The 22,316-nt window shown below is 36.8% G+C and overlaps 1 protein-coding gene across 3 annotated transcripts in view; it reads right to left on the minus strand.

The window, feature by feature from the left end:
- The window catches only part of DUS2 (dihydrouridine synthase 2), a 1,571,638-nt gene that overhangs the window by 1,499,412 nt on the left and 49,910 nt on the right, over positions 1-22,316 (minus strand). For all 3 annotated transcript variants that reach the window (XM_044082049.1, XM_044082046.1, XM_044082048.1), the window contains one exon: positions 5,989-6,034. The gene's annotated coding sequence lies outside the window, so the exon portion shown is untranslated. The remainder of the gene's footprint in view (positions 1-5,988; positions 6,035-22,316) is intronic.

Below are 22,316 nucleotides of genomic sequence, written 5' to 3' on the forward strand. Positions count from 1 at the left end.
ATAAGGCTAAACCATGCCTAACAAGTTTCTTTGAGAGGGTTAAACAGGCTGTTGATAACTGATCAGGAAATGGGATTTGACGCCATACCCAGATGGCATTATAAATAAGCTTAATGTTTTAAAAACAGACCCCCCCCCCCTTATGGTAAGACAGGTAGCAAACTGGCTAAAAGATAGAACCCACTTTATTCTAATGGCAGGTGCCTCATTAGAATGTATGAAGATGAGCAGCAGTGTCCCACAGGACACAGTCCTGGATCCCCTATTCTTCAGCATTTATAACATCGGAGGATGCCTGGCTCTCTTATTTGAGCATCATATGGCAACAATAGTACGAAAATCCATTTAGCTCAGCTAATCACCAAGGAAATAACATCTAGAGCCAAAGAAGTCGTCATTCCAAGTTACCGAGTATAATGCCCCTTTGGGATGTACACTTCTAGGCATATCAAACAATTAAAAATAAAATCAGAAGCTTAAAGATACTGAGCTATCAAGAGAGACTAGATGCACTGTCCTTTATTCGGTACTGTATAAACTTTTGTAGTGAGATTTATGCTTAGCCTGTCATGTCATTTGGGACAATGATGTCCTGGAACTGTTGTATTTCCACAAGTCGAACTGTGCCAATACCAGATCCAGGGATCTAAACACTCAACAGCAGTTATATAACGAGAGAGAGGTTTACCATGCACCACTTCCCCAACCTTTGGCACAGGTAAACTGGATTTAAATCAGAACCACAGCTAGATTATCTTGCCATGGTGCAGTTCCTTGATGTGGTGCCTCTCTCAATTCAAAGTTGAGAATAAAAAAAAAAATAAAAAAAAAAAAAGGAAGCTCTTAAACTCTTCTGGTCTGAACATAGCAAACCTTTTGCTAGCAATGTAACCAGCCACTAAGTGTTTCAGCCAAAAAAACACAAATTCTGCATCACTGGCATCTGCCAATTACACACCCTAACACCTTGCACCCCAGGAAGTTGCCCCTTTCACTCCACAGTAGCTATGCCTCTGACCTATATAACTGGATGGATGCCCACAAATTCACCCCAGGCTTGATGGCCTGGCCCTCCAAAATAAGTGGGTAAGACCTTAGGGTGGGCATTGGCAAGGCTTAAATGGTCACATGACTAAAAATGTCATTCTTAAAATACCAATGATTCCTACAAATAAATGGATAGGTACTCCAGGTACCCTGCTGCAGTTTTCTGACAGACAGTTGGGGAAAGACGTGTCATGATAGATTGGCAGGCCAGATAGAGAAGTACGGTACAAGACTGATGGATGCAGAGAATGTAACTGACAGGATAAGGTTACTTTCAATGTTCCATGAAAGACAGCCATTCCAAGCAATGAGGCCATGAATGAAATGTAGACGTGTGTGGTACAGCTGAATAAAGAATACAAAGAAGTACAACAATGGGGAAACCGGCTAGTATCTGCAGCACTAGATTGTCTAAAAGTAATGTTTTTGGTCATAATACTGACAGACGATTTTGTGGACTGTGGATTTTTTTTTTTTTTGAAAACAGATTAGGAAATGACTGGAAAAATGTAGCTGTGGATTTATATGAGTTATGTATCTATGCTATTTTATACATTATTATGCTCTAAATAACCTTTCAAATCATAACCTTTATGATCTATCACAATGAACTTTGTTGCTCATGCATGATATCGAATGTACATATTTGTAAACTGTACTTTATACTGTATCATTTATAGACTTGTATTTTTACTGTATTATGTATATGGAGCTTTTCTCCCCGGCCTCCACTGAAAACGGGTACTTTGGGCCCAGTGGACTTCCCCGGTAATCAAACTGGAAATAAATAAATAAATAAAGAGGATTTATTTAAAAATATCGTGTTCAGTCCTTTATTGTTGATTATAGCAATAACCGACGACATGGTGTGGTATATTGAAGATTTACCCATGGTTGGTGTGGTTTAATCACGAGGGTGAAGCCAGAGTGATTAAATAAAGCCAACCGTGGGTAAATTTCAATGTACCACAACCACGGAGTCGATTATTGCTATTATACAATGACATTATTTAAGAAAAAAAACACTTTTCTTAAGTAATGTCTTTGTACAACGGCGCATTACTATTCTTTCGCTGGTTGTGGTACACTGCTTCCTTCTTTTGATGTACTGCGTATGTGTATAGGACTTGTGTCCCATGCATACCCAGTATATCAATGCCTTGAAATGGAAGCAACGGAGCAAAGAAAGTCTCCATTGCTCCATTTTCTCTTTTTTTTAATTGTAAAAAAAAGGTTTTGGGGCACTTTATACCAACGGAAAAAAGTCCAGACAACCGGACCTTTTTCCATTAGTATATTGTGGGATTTACAATGGGCACACTGGTTGGGCTGGGCCAATCAGCATGCACATTTTTGAATATTAATAGGGGAGTCATTGTATAATAAAGATGTTTCTACTAAGCAAAGCACTGACCCTAATTACTAATTAAATAAGTTCTATCCATATGACCTCAGCATGAATACCATAAAGAAACTCCTAGTAAAAGAATTCCTAACTCTTATGCACAGATTAGTAATTCAATTTGAATTCTATTAAATCTAGTTAATACTTATCAGATAAGAAGCTACTACTTCTATGCCACTACAAGATTTGGCTTCTTAAAATTGTAAAACTGGGAGCCTTTTTGAAATATGATTTTATGATTAGAATGTAACAAAATGTCATGGTATCATTATGTTGAACCTTGTCCTGCTAAACCTTAATACAAAAAAAAAAAAAAAAAAACATGCTTTCCCCCAGAGGCTTAAAGAAAGATGTGTTGAATTGTCTGCAGAGCTCTACCAGTTGTACAGCCTAAGCATCCCATGCAGACGAACTGGACTGCACTGGAGATTTCCAAGCAGGACACAATGACCTACCTTAACTGATATTACTGAAAAACTGAGGGGAACAACAGTCGCCCATTATACAGAACAATTTAGTGAAATTAAAGAGACATGAGTAGAAATGATATCCAGAAAGAGGATCCTGGAAACACCAGTCCAAGACATGGACGGATGGATGACAGAACTAGCAAACCAGGTCAAGTGTCTGTTTAAGCAAAACAATCTATTACTTAAGAGGTAGCAATATTAAGGGAAAAAGCACACAAAAGCAATGAGTGTGACTGGCATTTCTGATAATGTTGAAAGCACAAGATATTTTAGCATTCCTACAAAGCTGGTTACACGCAATTATAAAAATAATAGAATACAGCAATTACATGTTGGAGAAAGTGCACTGTGGTCTTCTACTTCAACCAGTTTCAATTAATTTCAAGCAAACGGTTACAATAAAAAAAGCTTCCCCAAAGTGCTGGTCTAATGGACACATGTACTATTTGATAATGCTTATTTTAACAGGTCATGCAGCGCAGGTCACTTGTGGACATAATAAGAACACTGAAACAAAATGACACGAATGCTGCTGTTTTATGAGTACCTTTTAAATTAAAAGAACACCTTGCTGAGTGCATTGTCCAGAATGGAAGAGACATTTCCCTTCTACAGAAAAAAATATCAAATGAAAAAAATATCAAATGAAGTAAATTGTCTGTAACAGGGCTTTGCTATGACTGGTGCATCATGAAAACGAGCCACGGCAAAAGGGAAACAATGACAAAGCAGACAGAAGAGCAGCAGCTCCCCTAATGAGGTAATCCTAGAGGATGTCCATTTTTGTTTATAGGTACTAGACTGCTTTAATCATGATGCAGAAACTGGACTGCTGTCCTGTGAGTAATAAACACTTTTTTTACTTTTATGACACATTGAAAATGCATAACAATAATCAGTGCTACTGCTTAAAAGGATCAATTTAACTGGCTCCCAGTTTCATTTTGTAATTGTACTATATCAAGGGATTAACATGCAAAACTCTGTATAATTTCAGAACCCAAATAAGAGTTTGGAAGGGGGTGAGTGGCTTGTAGATATGGATGGAATGTAGTAGCTTCCAAGTCTAAACTCACTGCAATAACATCATGGTCATATAGCATGGAGATGCCAAAGCACTCGGATGAAAGGAAGACCATGTGCTATGAGCACTGGATAATGCAGTGCTACTACAGCTTGTCACTATGAAGTTACCACACTGGTGAAGACGCATGTGGCAGCCATGGCAACTGTTCAACAGCATGAGCACGCCATGGAGGAACTTATCAACGTGTCTCGGGATACCAGCTCCCTCTTTGCTTTTGGACACATACATCAGGTGATAAGATATTTCTGCACCTAACAGGGCTGTCATTACACACACTATGGCTTAAAGCCTCATCAGCAATCTCTCATTCCTCTGCGCATACTGTTACACAGGGAGTTTGGTACTTGCTACATGCAGGCTAACAAGAATAAACTGCACCTATCTAGTGGTAACATATTAATACCTCTAGCTGCAAACTGTGACATGTAAACTAATGATTATATAGTATAAACCACATGCTGATAAAGACGGCCACATGAAATTAGTCTATGTTTTATATTCATCCTAAATACACAAATATTACACTGTCTCAGAAATGAGACAAAGTTGTTTCAATCTTCTACAAGCTATTTAATTTTTATGTTGAAAAATGGTTCAAATGCAGCTGCCCAGTAAACCTTCTTTTCAGGGCAATTTGTCTAAAAACTGGAAACTGTGGATACAGGAATTTATTTTTTCCTGACTGCTGGTAGATTTTCTGAAAAGTCGGAACCGGTACAGAGTGCTACACATCATTTGTCTCAAGGAAGAAGCAAAGAAGGCTTATAATATGCTTGAGGGAGAAAGGGAATGCCGCAGCAATGGCACAAACGTTTCCGTTACTATGAGCAGAGAAAAATTCTGCTTTACCTTATTATTTGCTCTTCATGAAGGCATACAGTCCAACAAACACAAGGGGTGCTTATGTTACTAAATTAACCAATTAAAACAGAGACTGAATTTGGCGATTTAAATGATTAAACACTGAAAGAAAGAACTGTGTGTAGCATTAGGAATAATCAAATAAGGAGCACATTAATGAGAATTAGATTAAACCAAAGATAAATCATGATGTGTGCTGAAGGGGGGAAGAGTTTAGTGTACGTAGAGTGGTTTGTAAGACTGAAAATAATGAAAACAATTAAATACAAAACAAAAATGAGCCACAAACTCTAACAAATATAAGAAACAAAGGAAACTGCAGGTGAGGCTGAGCATGAAAATGCCTTACTGCTAGTGTGTACAAAATGAAAGAAATTAATTTAACGTGATAACTATAACTGCTGAAAATGAGAGAGTTGTTCATGGGCACAATTTGAGATTAGAATATACACAGAGTGAACTCCATGCAAACTAAAATACAAAAAGCCACCACCAGAAAATAATTAAAGTATGTGAAGAAGAACTCAAAATCAATAACCGAGATGCTTTGCTTAGGCTAATTGAGGAGCACAAAGTAATGGCTTTTCAAACATTCAAAGCAATGGGAATCACAGAGAATAATCTAAAGCAATTGTTCTGCAAGCTGCTTACTTATTAAAAAATATATTCTAGAGGATGCACAGGGAATATATGTTACTTGCACTCCTGACAACATCTTACATCAACATTTATTGTACTTTGTTTTGTAAAAGTTTTGTATTTTTGTCTGCATCATCATCACTCAGCCTGCAGCAGAATTACTCTAAAGCAATACTGGACTAAACCAACACACCAAGCATTGCTCCAGCTGCAACTAGATCTCAATCCATGCAATACATCTAAAGTAAACTTTCAAATCATTCCGATACACTAAATAAAAGCTAATTCACTTCAAAAAGTAAAGTTGTATTAACCACATAAAACTGCTTTAATTACTCTCTCAAAATCAGTTTAAGAACAAGAGAAACACAAGTATAAATATCACAGCGCTAAACTATAAAATACATTGACTGGCTTGTGTAAGCACTTAAAAAATATACTAAATCACCCATATGAATAAAATAAAAAATAGGACTTACCTTAGGAGCAAATATGAAGAAATATCCCCACAAAATGGCTAACTGGCTATAAAAGAAAAAAAAATATTAACCAAGTATACATAAAAATAAAAGGCAGCAGTACAAGGCTGAAACAACACTAATCCAAAAAGTGTTTAGTGCGCAAGTTGTTCTTTTGGAAAATATTAACAAAGGTAAGAGCTATCAATGTAAAAATAAAATCGCAACGAATCTACAAAAGTCATCAACAACAACAAAAAATTCAAAAACTGAACAGCATACAGAAGGATATATTTAAAAAAATACCTCATGAAGCAAAAATGAGTAACCCAGCTGGTAAAAAGCAAGATGGTTTCTAAGTACATCAAACAGATCCACAACCAATAAAATACAAAATTTACAAAAGAAAAAAAAAAGCCTATTATTAAACAGTTAATTCACCACAAAACCCTAAAGTAAAACTCTAGGCAAAAGCCCGGTACCTAAGTAAGAAGGGCTCTGTTTAGATTTCCCCATCACAGTCCAACAGGCATCATTTTACAAAGCATAATCTAGCCCTCAGCTTACATGTTATACTAAACACCACACACAATAACCCTGATGAACACAATGGAATCTCTACATTGCATGCACTGCAAATGATGCCCAGTGATAGCACGCTGAAAGCTAAATGATTACCAGCTCCATACACACTAACATCTATCCTGTCTCAAAAGAACTACAACATACAGAAATTACATAGATATGTATGTGTACGTGTGTGTTATGTAATGTTTGCATATATGTATAAAAATACATACATATATTTATATATCTATGTGGGTCTACTTTGACTCATCGAAATTAAACTTCGCCGATTCCTAGATAGCCAATTCCACTTCAGCGAAAAAGCTTTAAACCAAAAGCATGAACTACCATAATCCTTTTCATGTGAAACAAACCACTTGGCCACCTCTGAAAAAACCTCAATGGAACGAAACTAAACCCGCCCAAGTGGGGGGTTTTGCTCCACACACACTAGGCCACCACTGAAAAAACCTCAGCGGAACTAAACTAAACCTACCCAAGTGGGACAGCTTCACCCCCCACAACCCCCTCCCAATTAAATATACAAACTCTGAGATTGCACTACACTGGAGAAAGGACAAAGTTCACTCTGGTGGCCAAGTGATTTGTTTCACAGGGAAAAGATTCCAGTAGTCCGTGCTTTCGGTTTAAAGCCGTTTTGCTGAAGTGGAGCTGGCCAACTAGGAATCGGTGAAGTGTAATTTTGAGGAGTCAAAGTAGACCCATGTGTATGTACATTTCTGTTGTCTCCAGTACGGCACACTGTGGATGCATTTCAAATGCAAGCACTTTACAAATACCTTTTCAACACAAACATCTGTACAAATCAGCTCAATATAGACATGACATACAGTTCTAATACATTTGAAAAACAAGCATATAAATCAGATTGATGTTCACAAATGACATATAATTATTTACAAAATTCCAGCTAGCTGTGCTGGCAGTACCTTCTATTGTCACACCTCCCTGAAGCCCTATCATATGGTATAGAAAGGGCACACAGATATCTGCCATGGATGACTTGTGATTTAGAGAAAGTAACATTTAATTCATTTTAAAACAAAACAAGAAGTTCCTGGAGAGGGCAAGAAGGAACATCATCAGGGTATATGGAGTGCCTGAGAACCAGCAGGGAAAGATACGGTAAACTTTTTAACTACTTGGATTCCAAACACTTTAACCCTCCCTGAAGCCCTATCATATGGTATAGAGAGGGCACACACACCCCTATCAACAACAAATTCAAACAAGAAAACTTCAAATCTAAGATCCATAATAGTGAAATTAATTTCCAGTCTGGACAAAGACTTAGTCCTAAAAACTGCCTGGTCTGCATCACCCATCAAAATAGGTGATAACCTTATCAGATCTGACAATGACTTTTCTTCTTTAGTCATCTTGAAAAGGAAGGCATGCAATCCCTTGCTGAAAAGTCTAAAGATATCTAGAATAAAAAAATGCATCTATTTACCCAGTAAAATTAAGACTTTTTTGCCAGAAGGAAGAAAAACATTTGAAACCCTGGAAGATGTTGTTTCTTTTGTACACAAAAACAACTTACGTAATCCCAGTGAAGAAATGGAGTGGACCTTATCTCTGAAAAGACATGTCACAAGAAATGAATAGACAGTAAAAGACAAAAAAAAAAAAAAACTCGGGGACAAATGAAAATACTACATGTTGTTGTACAATGCAAGGTTTTATAATAACTTGTTTTTGCAGCATTTCTGAATGGATTTCATCAAAAGGTAAAATGTTTAATCTTTTCATTTTTTCATAATAAAATATAGTTTCAGTATGCAATAATTTCATGCTTACTGAAATACATCCGATTATCTACCAGATGTGGTAAAAGTATAAGTAATGGCTATATTAACAAGTTAGTAATCTGAAATATATCATCAGAGTTTAAACTGAGTAAAATTTTATAGTTCCCTTTAATTAAATATCAATACAAAAACATACTAGTAATGATAATTAGTCTGGGTTTGCTATAGAGTGAAAGTTTTATTTGCAACAATGTACTAAAAGAAAGAAAATGTGCAGATATGTTCTGTCATGGTTTTCTGTTAAATTTAAACATTTGAATAATCAACAGTGGTCTTACTAAATGTTGGGGAAATGCTTAAATAACACGTACTTAATGAATTTTGCTTTAAATGGGGCTTATCTGAACTCCTTTCTTTATTTATTCACTAAAACTGTTAAAGTGCCTCTTTTACCTAGATAGTGGCGACCCCAGAGTGATCACAAGCCGTTTTAACTTTTATCATCTTTCTTTTACCTCATTTTCCTGACTGAAAGTCTAAAAGTACTTCAAAAGTGTTTTTCTTAATGGTACAAGCTTATCTGAATTTCCACAGCAGCCTGGTATCATTTTGAACAGCTCTTGAGAAAGGAAGTGCTATATGACCTCTAACCCCTCCAGAAATGAAGGGAACTTTTGAATGGAACATTATATGAGCCAATCAAAAAGCAGAGCTCTCTTCAATGTGGAACTGCTTGATGTTCTGCATTGAACAGAAGAGGGTCTGCTGTGCGAGGTTTTGATTGGCTCATATACCGGTATACGAGCCAATCAAAAAGCGGAGCTCTGTTCAATGCGGAACTGCTTGATGTTCCACATTGAACAGAAGAGGGTCTGCTGTGCGGGGTTTTGATTGGCTCGTATACCAGCATACGGGCCAATCAAAAATCCCCAAATACGGAGCTACTTGTCTTTAATTCAGAAATGCATTAAAGACAAGACTAAAGACCTTTTTTTTTTTGCTCTTCAGCCCTAAGAGATGTGCTGGTACCAACACATATTTTTTCGTCCTCTTTTACATACAACCAAATATGGTAACCCTACTTCCACACCCTCATTTTAAACAACTTTAATGAGTTTTAAAACAGGTGTAAAAAATAAACTGTTGAATGACTTCTTTTTATAAGACATTAAACAATGTATAAGCTGTTAGTACACTGAATGAAAATGTTAAGAAGTTCTGTTTATTTTTTAAGTAAACAACATTCCAGATTTATAACAGACATCTCAAAAGCTTATCCTATATCATGTTATGATGACTACTAGATGTGGGTATGTATGTTTATGCTTGCATACTCACATTTGATTGTAACTATATGGAGAAGGCGAGGTTTAGATACATAAATGCATGTGGTCACGTAGCTCTGTGGAGTGAAATGTACAGTTCTGTATGACAGTACGGAGCTGAAGGGAGAGTGCACACATAAACCTGAAATCCCTTGGTAGTACACACTGCATAAAAATAAATAACATTTTAACCTACAGACAGCATACATATGCAATATGGCTCCCTATAATTAAATCACTCCTGTCTATTTTACTGGTACTAAAATACTACTCAAGTCAAAAAGGATTAGGACGCTTACGTAACAAGCTTTCCCTTTGCAGATGATTAAGAGAGAAATTAATGGAAAGAAAAATACTTCCACAAGAAAAACTGTCAGAAGCCTCAAATAAAAATGTGTGTTCATTAATGCAGCAGATTTATGAAGAACATTACATAGACCAAGAAACGTTGATCTGTAACCATCTGAGGAAGTGTGAAAATATAAACAACAAAATCTAAAGATTTTTGAAAAGTATAAAAAAGAAATATGGACATGAGAAAGAAAGAGAGATTTGATATAGTGCAATATTTATACAAAGTCGAAAGCCAAATTAATCAATACAAAAAAGGCAGCCCCAAAGATATTCAAAGAGAAATACAGGCAAAGGCATCCAGATATGGAAAATTTCACAATAAAAATATATCACAAAGAGGGAATGTAGAGCAGATTAGTAAAGTAGAAGTTAAAAAAATAGAAGCTGAAGTTATGGAGTGCCTGCAAAGTGAAGGGTTTGGTATAGAAGGTCTAACACAGGTTACATCACAGCATGACGGAACGAGTCCCCAAAGTAAAGAGAAACAGGAAGATCAGGAGAATCCGAAGAAGGAATATGGACATGGGAAAGGAAAAGAGATTTAATATGGTGTAATATTTACGCAAAGGAGAAAGCAAAACTAACCAATACAAAAAGAGCGGCACCAAAGATATCTGAAGAGAAATACAGGCGAAGGAATCTGGATATGGAAAACTTTACAATACAAAAAATAGGAAGACAAAGAGGAAAAGTAGAAGTTAAAGAAACAGAAACTAAGGTTATGGAGTACCTGAGAAGTGAAGGATTCAGTGTAGAAAATCTAGCAAAGAAAGCACCACAGCAGGGCAGAGCAATAGACATCCAAATTAAGAAAAAAACAGTGGAACGGGAAGCAACCGGTCAGTTGCCAGATGAAGACATTTTGGAGCCTTCCACACTAAACCAGTACAAATGTTCACTTGAAGCTGGACAGCAAGGGAAGGAACAGGAAACTGTGGCAACTCTGGAGCAGTCAATTGTGAGGAGTGATTGGCCAGTGAGTCCCATATGACAGAGCGATGGATGACACAGGATGAAACTGAAGAGAATGTGCCACAGGAAGATGCTATAGAACTTTCTACAGAATGCCAGCAGAAAATGCAGAACAAAAACATGCACCCTCAGTTTAGAAGAAAATGAGCTAAGTGAAGAGTTGCTTGATTTAATAGAGATATATGCACATATTAAGATCAATAAAAGAAATAGACTGAAGAAGGTAAATAAAATCCAAAAAGACAGAAGTTTGATAAACACAGTAATTAGGGCTGTCCAAAGAGATCCATGCAATACAACAAAAGTAAACAGGATACAGTACTGTGCAGCTAAATTAATAACTGATAAAATTCCACCACAAGAACACAGGGCAGTAAAGGAAGGAAGGGGAGAAATCAAATACCATCATGGAAGTATCAAACAGAGAAAACTATAAAGCAATTAAGGCAAGAGGTGTCACTGTTAGAAAAGTATAGAAGAGGGAATAGAAAATACTCAGAAAGATAGACATGATAAAAGCAATGCGCAATATTATAACGGATCAGGATCTATCATGCACTATCACAAATAATAAACTAAAAATATCAGTACAGGTAGAAAAACTTAGAAGATATAGAGATAAATATAAATGAAAAGTACAAAATAAGCAATTTATTGATGACCCAAAAGAGTTTTATAGAGAATTGGGAAACAAGGTAAATAGAAGTGAAAGACCACCCAAAAAAGAAGAAATAGATACATTTTGGAGACATATTTATGAAAATCCTGTGGAACATAAAGATGCTAAATGGATAGAAAAAGTAAAAGAAAGAATAAGAAGTTTAAAGGTACAGGATATGAAATGGGATGAAGTAACAGACAGAGAGACTGAAACAAAGTTAAGTAAAGCCTCTAACTGGAAAACACCATCCCCAGATGCAGTACCTAACTTCTATTAACATCTTTGCACAAAGATTTAGCCATGAGTAAGAAGTATTTATTATGCGCACCCTAAAAAGACACCAACCTGGCTAACAGGAAAAACAATGCTCCTACTTAAGAGTGAACCTGCAAGCTACCCTAAAAAATTATGCAACAATAACTTGCCTTCCGAACATGTATAAACTATACACTAGAATTGATGCCGACAGACTTTATAGTTATTTGGAAGAAAACTCAGTTATGGCAATAGAACCTATAATTAATTTAATGACTTGTGCTTACATTTAATCAAGTTTGTCTCACCAAGAGTTGAATTTTTTTGACATACCCGGCTAACACTGCCAGTAATAAAGATGGCACTTATTTCAGACACTTTATATTGGTATTCTTGACAACTGTGACATGAACAGCAAGCTTTTATACACAATATACAGGACTGCTTAAGTAAAATGTTATCCCAAACATGCTAAATAACAGTTCAGCAATAAATTATAATAGTCAATGTAGTATTCTATGTATGTAGTTATTAGTTACTTGTAGATAGGATATTTGAAAGTCCTAGAATTAGGGGAATCATGTTTTAAGAAAGTAATGAATAACACATTAGTAAGTAATATGATTACACTTACAAAGAAATGAGATGAGACAACTGTTAGAAGTAAACTGGCTTCCTATCTCAAATGTGATTTTATAAGATTAAGCTAATTGTTTAGTTCTCTGTTATGTCTGTTAAAAGCACAGCTTCTATAGTTACAGTGTATTTTATTTTATTCATGTTGTTTTATTATAGCTACATTAGCAGTAGCAAAGATTTGTGATTAGGTGGCGCTATGGGGTTGCTAGCATGTGGTTTGTATGAAATGTTCATCAAACCAGGAATTTTTTATTCCATGTTACAGGATAAAAATGTTTTTAACCTACATTTTTTTAATACTAGGTTTAGAATGTTTGTCCATAACAAGCTGTATATACGTCTTATCTGTATTCATTGTACAATACCATTGTTCATTAGTTTTTAAACCATTTGCTCTCAAAGATGCCAGGATATAAAAGTCTTTCACTAAATGTTAATGGGTTGAATAAGCCTTTACAAAGAAACTTGTACTCTTATCCTTTGGAAGAAAACTCTAGGTTTACCTAAAATAGTTGACAGTTATTCTGATAAGAATGGTATGCTGGCACTGGTGGTAATAGAAATAGATAAAAAGCATTACACTGTCATAAATACTTATTGTATTCCAAGAACAGGATTTAAAACAGCCAAGAAGTTTCTAGACATTATGTCATTATATTCAAAAGGAAATGTGGTGATAGCTAATGCCTTGATATATATATATATATATATATATATATATATATATATATATATATATATATATATATGTGTGTGAAGTCTTGTATGTAAACAGTTTAGTGAGTTAGCTGTTTTGTCAGCAGTGTCATTATAACCATCTCCAAAGTCCCACAATATTTTAAAGGGAGAAGGTACATTTTTAAATTAATTTTCCCTTTCTCCAGGTTTGTGCAACCTCTGAGGTAGTATATTTAGAGATCACGGTTGCAGCCCTCTTGCAAAACAGTTTGTGTGTGTGTGTGTGTGTGTGTGTGTGTGTGTGTGTGTGTGTGTGTGTGTGTGTGTGTGTGTTCCTTATTTTGAGTTTGCAATGTTTTAGATGCTATACTTCGATTTTCACTTTTTCAAGACTCAATAATTCATTTTACAACCATTACAAACAGGACATCTGCCCAAAGCATGGCATCTAAGAACGTTTAGCATTAAATCGTCACTGGAAAAAAAAAATAGCTTCTATGAAGCAACCCCCAAGTAAGCAAGCAATGGGCATTGAGGGGAGCTAGTAAATAAATACAAGACTTTATTTCTAAGAGTAGATAATGCAGATTACCAAGAGTATATGATGCAGCAGTCTCTTTCTACTAGACACACATAAATACAGAATTATAAACAAAAAACAATTACCTATGGAGAACAAATTGCATAAAGCTCTATTTCAGAAAAAAAAATACAAAGGAAATTCTCCACTGACTCCCATTCATGAAAGTATAGGAGAAGGATGACTTTTGGAATGTTTTGTCAATCTTGGAAGTAGGAAATGGGGTACCTATTTGAAATGTCAGGACCCACTACAGTAAGTTCCGAAACGTGGAGAATGAATGGCAAAAATAATGGACTTAAGTCTGAGATGCCATTTCTCAGAATATTCCCTTTTCTCTGAGGTATGGTAATCTTGGAGCTGATATACCAATTCAAGGGACGGAGGGTGTTGCCTCCCTGCAAAAAGAAGTTTTAATGAGAAGACCAATTTTTGAGATTTAATCTTCTCTGGGTTTTTTGTATACTTTTTTTTTTGGGGGGGGGGGGCTTTTGAGCACTCTGTGTTTTGAGTGCCAACGTTTCAATAGGGAGCCACAAGTGAAACACATCCTTGCTTTCATTCAAATCTATTTCTTTTGTCCGTTCCTAATATTGTAACCTAGGACAATCATTGCAAAATGCCAAACTATAAAGTACTTTGAAAGTGTAAGGGCATTTTGTTCTTATACCCACAAAAAGTTAGTTATTTATTTAGCTAGCTACAGACTCCCAAGAGAGATGAAAGCACTTAATCCTGGTTATTTATTTTTTATTTTTAAATGGTTAAATAAATTTACTTTATATTTTGAACTTTTCATGCTGCCTGTTTCTTTATCCACTCATTTGAAGTTTTTAGATATATAACTACACTATCTTCTCCCACAATACAGCCGATGTGGAAGTTAATGTATTGTATTCTTTTCACTAAAATATGTATTTGCCCGCTATAACTTTAATGTATTGTATTCTTTTCACTAAAATCTGTATTTGCCCGCTATAACTTTAATGTATTGTATTCTTTTCACCAAAATCTGTATTTGCCCGCTATAACTTTAATGTATTGTATTCTTTTCACCAAAATCTGTATTTGCCCGCTATAACTTTAATGTATTGTATTCTTTTCACCAAAATCTGTATTTGCCCGCTATAACTTTAATGTATTGTATTCTTTTCACTAAAATCTGTATTTGCCCGCTATAACTTTAATGTATTGGATTCTTTTCACTAAAATCTGTATTTGCCCGCTATAACTTTAATGTATTGTATTCTTTTCACTAAAATCTATATTTGCCCGCTATAACTTTAATGTATTGGATTCTTTTCACTAAAATCAGTATTTGCCCGCTATAACTTTAATGTATTGTATTCTTTTCACTAAAATCTGTATTTGCCCGCTATAACTTTAATGTATTGTATTCTTTTCACTAAAATCTGTATTTGCCCGCTATAACTTTAATGTATTGTATTCTTTTCACTAAAATCTGTATTTGCCCGCTATAACTTTAATGTATTGTTTTCTTTTCACTAAAATCTGTATTTGCCCGCTATAACTTTAATGTATTGTATTCTTTTCACTAAAATCTGTATTTGCCCGCTATAACTTATACTAAATGCTATGTAACTGTTTTTATGTACATATGTAGATTATGGCTTTAAATATTTCAACAGCCAAACGCCCAAGCTAGTTAACAAAGTCTTAAATAAATTACAATCAAAGGTCAGTGTCACCAAATCTGCCAACAGCCTTGGACCGCAAAGACAACATGAATGCTGGCCGAGCCTATGAGTGAGCTTTCATTTTCAATAGTTTGATCAGAAAGCATTTTCCTATAAAGAGGAATGAAAATAAAATCGCTAAATTTGTCTAAAATTATTCCATCAGTGCCCAAATGTGGATTTTTTTTTTTGCCTGTGCCCCATTTTCAAATTTAACTAACTATTTTGCTAATGCAGATGGAAGATGATCAGCCTACCGATAACTATATTGGATATTTTTCATGCTCCGGTCATGTAAATGTATTGTTCAACTCTAGGGAAACAAATTAATCCTGGACTTACAAATTTTAACCATCTATGGACTCATTTACTGCTGGACACTTTGGGTGGGAGAGAAGATAAAAGCAGAGAATTGTGCACATTCATAATGGTGATTTGTTTTTTTGCATTGACAAAATACTACATTTCATCATACTGGCTGAATGGAAAATTATTCTGCACATTTTGTTAATATAAGTAAAGATATATTAATGCTTTAAACACGAGTAAGTGTTTCTGGCAAGTACAAATCCTGTTTGGTCAAAGTCAATCAATGAGGGGAGTATTTTCGCTATCCTCGGAGTTAAGAGGGCAGTGGAATGTTTATAATTATAGATGAGAATAACTATCAGGTGATATTAGCATGCTTAAAGAAGATCTTTACCAGGTTTCAAATCCATCCATCACCCCCTTTTCCATTTTTGTACATGAGGTTGGGGTGTCACTTCCACACTGACAATCATCTTGATCCAAAGTTCACACCACCAAGCGGCTAGAGCACTGTCATCGTTCTACTTCCTTACCACGCACGCACACCACACACACACGCACACACCACACACACATCACGCACACACGCGCGCATACACTACGCAAATACACCTCACACACCACACACATGCATACACACCACACACACATCGCACACACCACACACACGCACACGTGCACACACACACTGCACACACACCACGCACACCACACACACACTGCACACACACCACACACAGACACACATCGCACACATCAGACACACACCACGCACATCACACACCATGCACAGACGACACACCACGCACACGCACACACCACACACACCGCACACACACACCACACACACACGCACACACACGCACCGCACACACATCACACACCGCACGCACACACACATGCACACACATCACACACACACGTGCACACACACACCAAACACATGCACACACACATCACACACACATCACGCACACACACCGCACATACATCACACACATCACACACACATCACACAGACATCAGACACACATCAGACACACACCACAAACACAACACACACAACACACACACACACACATATGGCCAATTTAGTGTGCCCAATCCACCTACTGCATGTCTTTGGAATGTGGGAGGAAACCAGTGCTCCCAGTGAAAACCTGTGCAGACACAGGAAGGCATGCAGACTCCACACAGAATGCACCCCAACAAAGATTTGAACCAGAGAACCTGTCACTATGGGGTGACAACACTACCTGCTGTGCAACTATGCAGCCCTTTACTAGGTTTCAAAATGAGAGCAATTACTGCCTGCCTCTGGGGGGGCCGCTGAATTAAGAACATAGTTGGCCACAACTGAGAAATTTTTCAGAAACATTTCTTTAGCCTCAAAAAATATTTCTAAGAGCAAACTATTAGGGCCAGGCAATTTATATTTAGCCAATACAGCCAATATTATTGTACATCCTCTAATGCAATCACCTTCATTAAGGAGTCTGCCTGCAACCGATTAAACTTATTCTAAGGTACAGAATTAAAAATGTCATATAATCCCTCATTTTACCAGCCAGTGGGGCATCTGTTGCATACAACTGTTCACAGAATCTAGCAAAATAGTTTTACTATATCTCCAGCAGTGTATCAGCATCTCCCTGACAACAGATGCTTTACTTCATCATCTGCCTTATCTGCCATTTACTGTCTCAATCTTAACATAAAACATTTCTCTTTCCAAGCAGTCACCTTAAAGTCCCTTAGTTTGAGAGACTTCTCAGTAAATTCCACTTTATGTGTTGCATTTGTATTTCATTTTTTTTCAACAATATGTATTTTACTGCATCATACTAGCAATCAATCTTATCAACAAAAACAATGATCGAACATCCAAGCAAATACATCATCCAAATTATACATTCATTACTGCACTAGAGAACCACCAATGTGTTGCAGGCCCCTCACATTCAAAACATTCAGGCAGGTTTTTTTTTCGGTTTTATCCTGTATATGTATGCATGATGAACACAAAGTCTCGGCCTTGAGATGAGCATTTACAGGATCAGGACTGGTTAAGATTTTGTTTGGCGGTGGTTTAAAACTACTGAGTTTGTTGAAGAGTTTTATTTGTGTGTTGATAATAGTTTAAAATGTCTCTCCTGTTTTCACAGTGCTCCTGATGTTGCCTGTTCCATGTGCCTGTTCCTTGTAACTCAAGAACAGCTGCAGTCAGTGATTAACACTAGACATTAGAGTTTCATTTATTATTTATTTATTTTACATTTGTTAACCAGGATTGTCTGACTGAGCAAAAGCCCTTTTTCAGCAGAGGCCCGGGGAGAAAAGCTCCAAAACATAGTTACAAAAAATATAACCGTTACAAGCACAGTTAACATTACAATCATTCTTAATAAAACTTGTAGAACAGTTATGATATATATGGAGTTACAATTATCTATAAAAATGTTATGAAAAATATTGCAGCAGAAAGAAAGGAGATAGTGTTAGGCAAAAAATGATGAAGTAGACTAGCTTAAGTTGTAAGTGTTTTGGTATAGAGCAGAAAAAATGATGATAAAAAAGAAGAAGTTAGGTTTGTTATTTAGTGAAGGTATTATTCAAGGAGGCTGAGAACAGGTACAAATCCAGTGACATTTTAAGTACTCTTTAGTGGCTAGTTTGAATACTTTAGGATGTGGAAGTGATCTAACTTCTTGTGGGAGTTTGTTCCAAGCAATAGAGGGATGGTAGCTGTATGTAATGGCTCCTATTTTGGATTTAGGGTTGTAGATTTGTAAAAGGTCTTTGGTTGGGCTCCTGAGTAGTCTGGAATGGACATAGTGGGAGATTATGGTGCCTAGTGCTGGACAGTAGGATGGTGAATAAATAATGGAGTGTATAATTTGGAGCCGATAGAGGAGTAGGAGGTGTGACAGTCAGAGCCAGTTTAGATGTTTGAGAGAGATACAGTGGTGAGATTTTTAGGTTTGTTGTGCAGCAAATCTGGCCATTTTGTGATAGGTTGATTCAAGTTTGCTAAGTAAGGTGGAATTAAGATTTGTGAGTATTTGGGAGCAGTATGTTAGGCATGGAAAAAGATAAGCATGTGTGATTGTGGTTCTAGATTCAGGGGTTAGGAATTTTTTTATTTCTGTAGAGTCCTAGTTTTTGATGGGTTTTCCTGATACAGTTATTTTTATGGAGGTCAAATTTTAGCTGATCATCAATGGTTACACCAAGGAGTTAGAAGTTTAGTACTAGAGTCAGCAACTATAAAAGTGTGTGATTTTGTGATTTTATTTGAAAAGTAGATCTGATAAGAGTAACAGTTTTGGGGAGAAAGAGTAAGAGTTTTTTTTTGGGGGGGGGTAAGTATGAGCTGATTACTGGTGAGCCAGGTTTCAACAGAGTTGAAAGAAGACTGTGTAGCTGTTAGAAGTTCAGAGGGTGAGTTAGCAATGGTGATAACTGTTGTCTGCATATTGGACTAATGACGATTGTGAACAAGAGGAGTAGAGTGAGTTGGTGAAGATATTGAAAAGTAGTGGTCCAAGGATGGATCCTTGAGGAACACCCATTTTCACCGTTAGGGGAGATGATAGTGAGGAGTGCCATCTTACTGACTGCTGTCGGTCAGTGAGATAGCTAGAGAACCATGCAACTGTAGTAGAGAAGCTGAGATCAGAGAGTTTATTCAGTAGCAGAGGATGTGAGACAGTGTCGAAGGCTTTGAGAGGTCAAGGAATAACCATGAGATAAGTTTATGATTACCTCTAGCTATAGAAATGGTGTTGAGAAAGGAAAGTAGAGCTGTAGTGGTACAATGTTTGGGTTGGAAACCGTGCTGAGTGGGAGTGAGGAATGTGCCCTGTATAAGATATTGCATTACTTGTGTATGTGTACATTTTTCTAAGACTTTAGACAGAGGGGAGAGGATAGCTGTTGGTCTGAAGTTTGAGAGTTCTGTGGAATTGTCACCTTTCTGAATAGGTATGGTGTAGAATTGTTTCCAGATAGCAGGTACTTTTGCTTCAAAGATGGAACGGTTGATTAAAATAGATACTGGCAAAGCAATAGAGGGAGCAGCTATCTGAAGAAAGTAAGATGGGATACTGTCAACAGAAACAGAGCATGGTTTTAATTTGGAAAGAAGGTTTTGATGTAAGCAGTAGGGACTGCTTTAAGGAAAAAAGAGTTTGCAGAGTTGGTGGAGGTTCCAAGCAATTTGGAACATTGTTACTGGAGTATTTTAGGTTAGAACTGAAAAGTTTGGCTACTGACTGAATGAAATAGGCATTGAAGGAGTTAGCAGTCTCTTTGGGAGATTTGTCAGGAGATGGATTAGTTGAAGTAGGATTACCAGGATGAAGTATTTGGTTTATGGCATTCCAGAATTTTTGGGGATCTGATTTTAGGGCAGCTGGAGGGTTATACTACAAATCTTCTTTATCAATACATTTGTTTGTCTTATTTCTCAGTTTTTTATACTTTTGCAGATCTGCTGGTAGTTTACTTTGGGTCCAAGTTTTCCAGGCTCAGTCACTGGCTGTCATGAGTGTGTGAGTATTCTTAGACAGCCAAGGGAATATAGTAGCTTTTATCCTTACTTTCTGTAATGGGGCTAGTGAGTTTAAGATATTTAGGAAGGTTGCGTTAAAAGCTTGAACTGTTTCATCAAGTGGGACCTGGGTGAGGAAGTTCCAATTTATTCCGAGTAAGAGATTATTAAAAGTTTCTGGGTTGAATTTGGATAATTTACGACAGGTTATGTATCTATGTGGTTTAGATAAGTGGGAGGTATGTCTAAGTACCTTTATTGGAGAGTGGTCACTCAGGGAGTCAGAGAGTGTTTCAGGACTATGGTATTTAGAGGGATTTGAGACAAGAATCTAGTCAATGAGTGTACTGGTAGAATGAGTGTTATTGGTATGAGTAGGCTGGGAGATAAGTTGTGAAACTCCATACATATTTATATGGTATGTTGAGTTAGGACTGGTAAGAGTTTCCCAACTTATGTTCACATCCCCAAGGAGGACGATTTCATTGGGGATGTTGTGAGAGAGGTAGGAGAGAATGCTTTCCAATAAGGGAATGTTGTCCCCTGGTGGAATGTAGATAGATACAACAGTAATAGTAGTATAGTCATTGAACTTAAGCTACCAGTAATTCTGCAGTGTAATTCTCTAACTGTAATTCTTAACAGTGTATAAAATACACTCCAATATCAGCCTTATGCAGTTAGTGTTGAAGGTTATGGCTCTGGTTTGTTAAGCTGCTTTCCCTGCCAGTGGTAAATGGTTCAAAACTTCCTGCCCTCCCTTTTTTTTTTTTTTTTTTACTTTAACTTGTGTGTGTGTGTGTGTGTGTGTGTGTGTGTGTGTGTGTGTGTGTGTGTGTGTGTGTGTGTGTGTCTGAACTATCCATGGTAATCATGTTGGGCACAAAACTAACAATCTGCTAAGGAACTGGGTGTGTGCAAAGGATACAGGGTTTTGAAACGGTAACCATTTCAAATGTCGCGACCCTCGTCAGTGATTCCTGACATGCAGAGACTGAATGGCAAAAGAATACATTAACATATATTAAGTCAGCAATGCCATTTCTCCGAATATTTCCTTATCTCAGAGTTGGTCTATATAAGCGCTCAGGGGGTGTGGGGGGCTTTCCCCCCAAAGAAATTTTAGTGAGAAGAGTGATTTTCGAGATATTCACTATTCTCACTTTTTTTGGGGGGCTTTCTGGCACTTGGCATTTCGAGTATCAACATTTCAAAAGGGAGCTATTTGAAATCCCTCCTCCCACTTCCTTTTCCTTTTTTTAAGACTAATATGTAAGAGTATCCCTGATGTGTAGTGATAGCACAGAATGGTTCTGCTAAAGAACAATTTGTAAATGCAGACAGACAGTATAGGACCGGATTCTTTTTAAGTGCCTTTAAAGCGCAACATAAGTAGCACTGTGCTGCAGAACCTGTTCCATAATTATTGTGCTGCAGAACCTCTTCTATAATTACTCTGCTGGGGAACCTGTTCTATAATTACTGTACTGCAGATCCTGTTCTAGATTTATTCTGCTGGAGAACCTGTTCTATAATTATTGTACTGCAAAACCTGTTCTATAATTACTGTGCTGTAGAGCCTTGTTCTACAATTACTGTGCTGTAGAGCCTGTTCTATAATTACCCTACTGCAGAACCTGTTCTATAATTACCGTGCTGCAGAGCCTGTTTTATAATTACCATGCTGCAGAGCCTGTTCTATAATTACCATGCTGCAGAGCCTGTGCTATAATCACTGCACTGCAGAGCCTGTTCTATCATTACTGTGCTGCACAGCCTGTTCTATAATCACTGCACTGCAGAGCCTGTTCTATCATTACTGTGCTGCACAGCCTGTTCTATAATTACTGTGCTGCAGAGCCTGTTCTATAATTACTGTGCTGCAGAGCCTGTTCTATAATTACCATGCTGCAGAGCCTGTTCTATCATTACTGCACTGCACAGCCTGTTCTATAATTACTGTGCTGCAGAGCCTGTTCTATAATTAC

Source organism: Protopterus annectens, chromosome 8.part1, assembly GCF_019279795.1.
Source record: "Protopterus annectens isolate FY-2018-M chromosome 8.part1, PAN1.0, whole genome shotgun sequence".
NCBI classification, from domain to species: Eukaryota; Metazoa; Chordata; order Ceratodontiformes; family Protopteridae; genus Protopterus; species Protopterus annectens.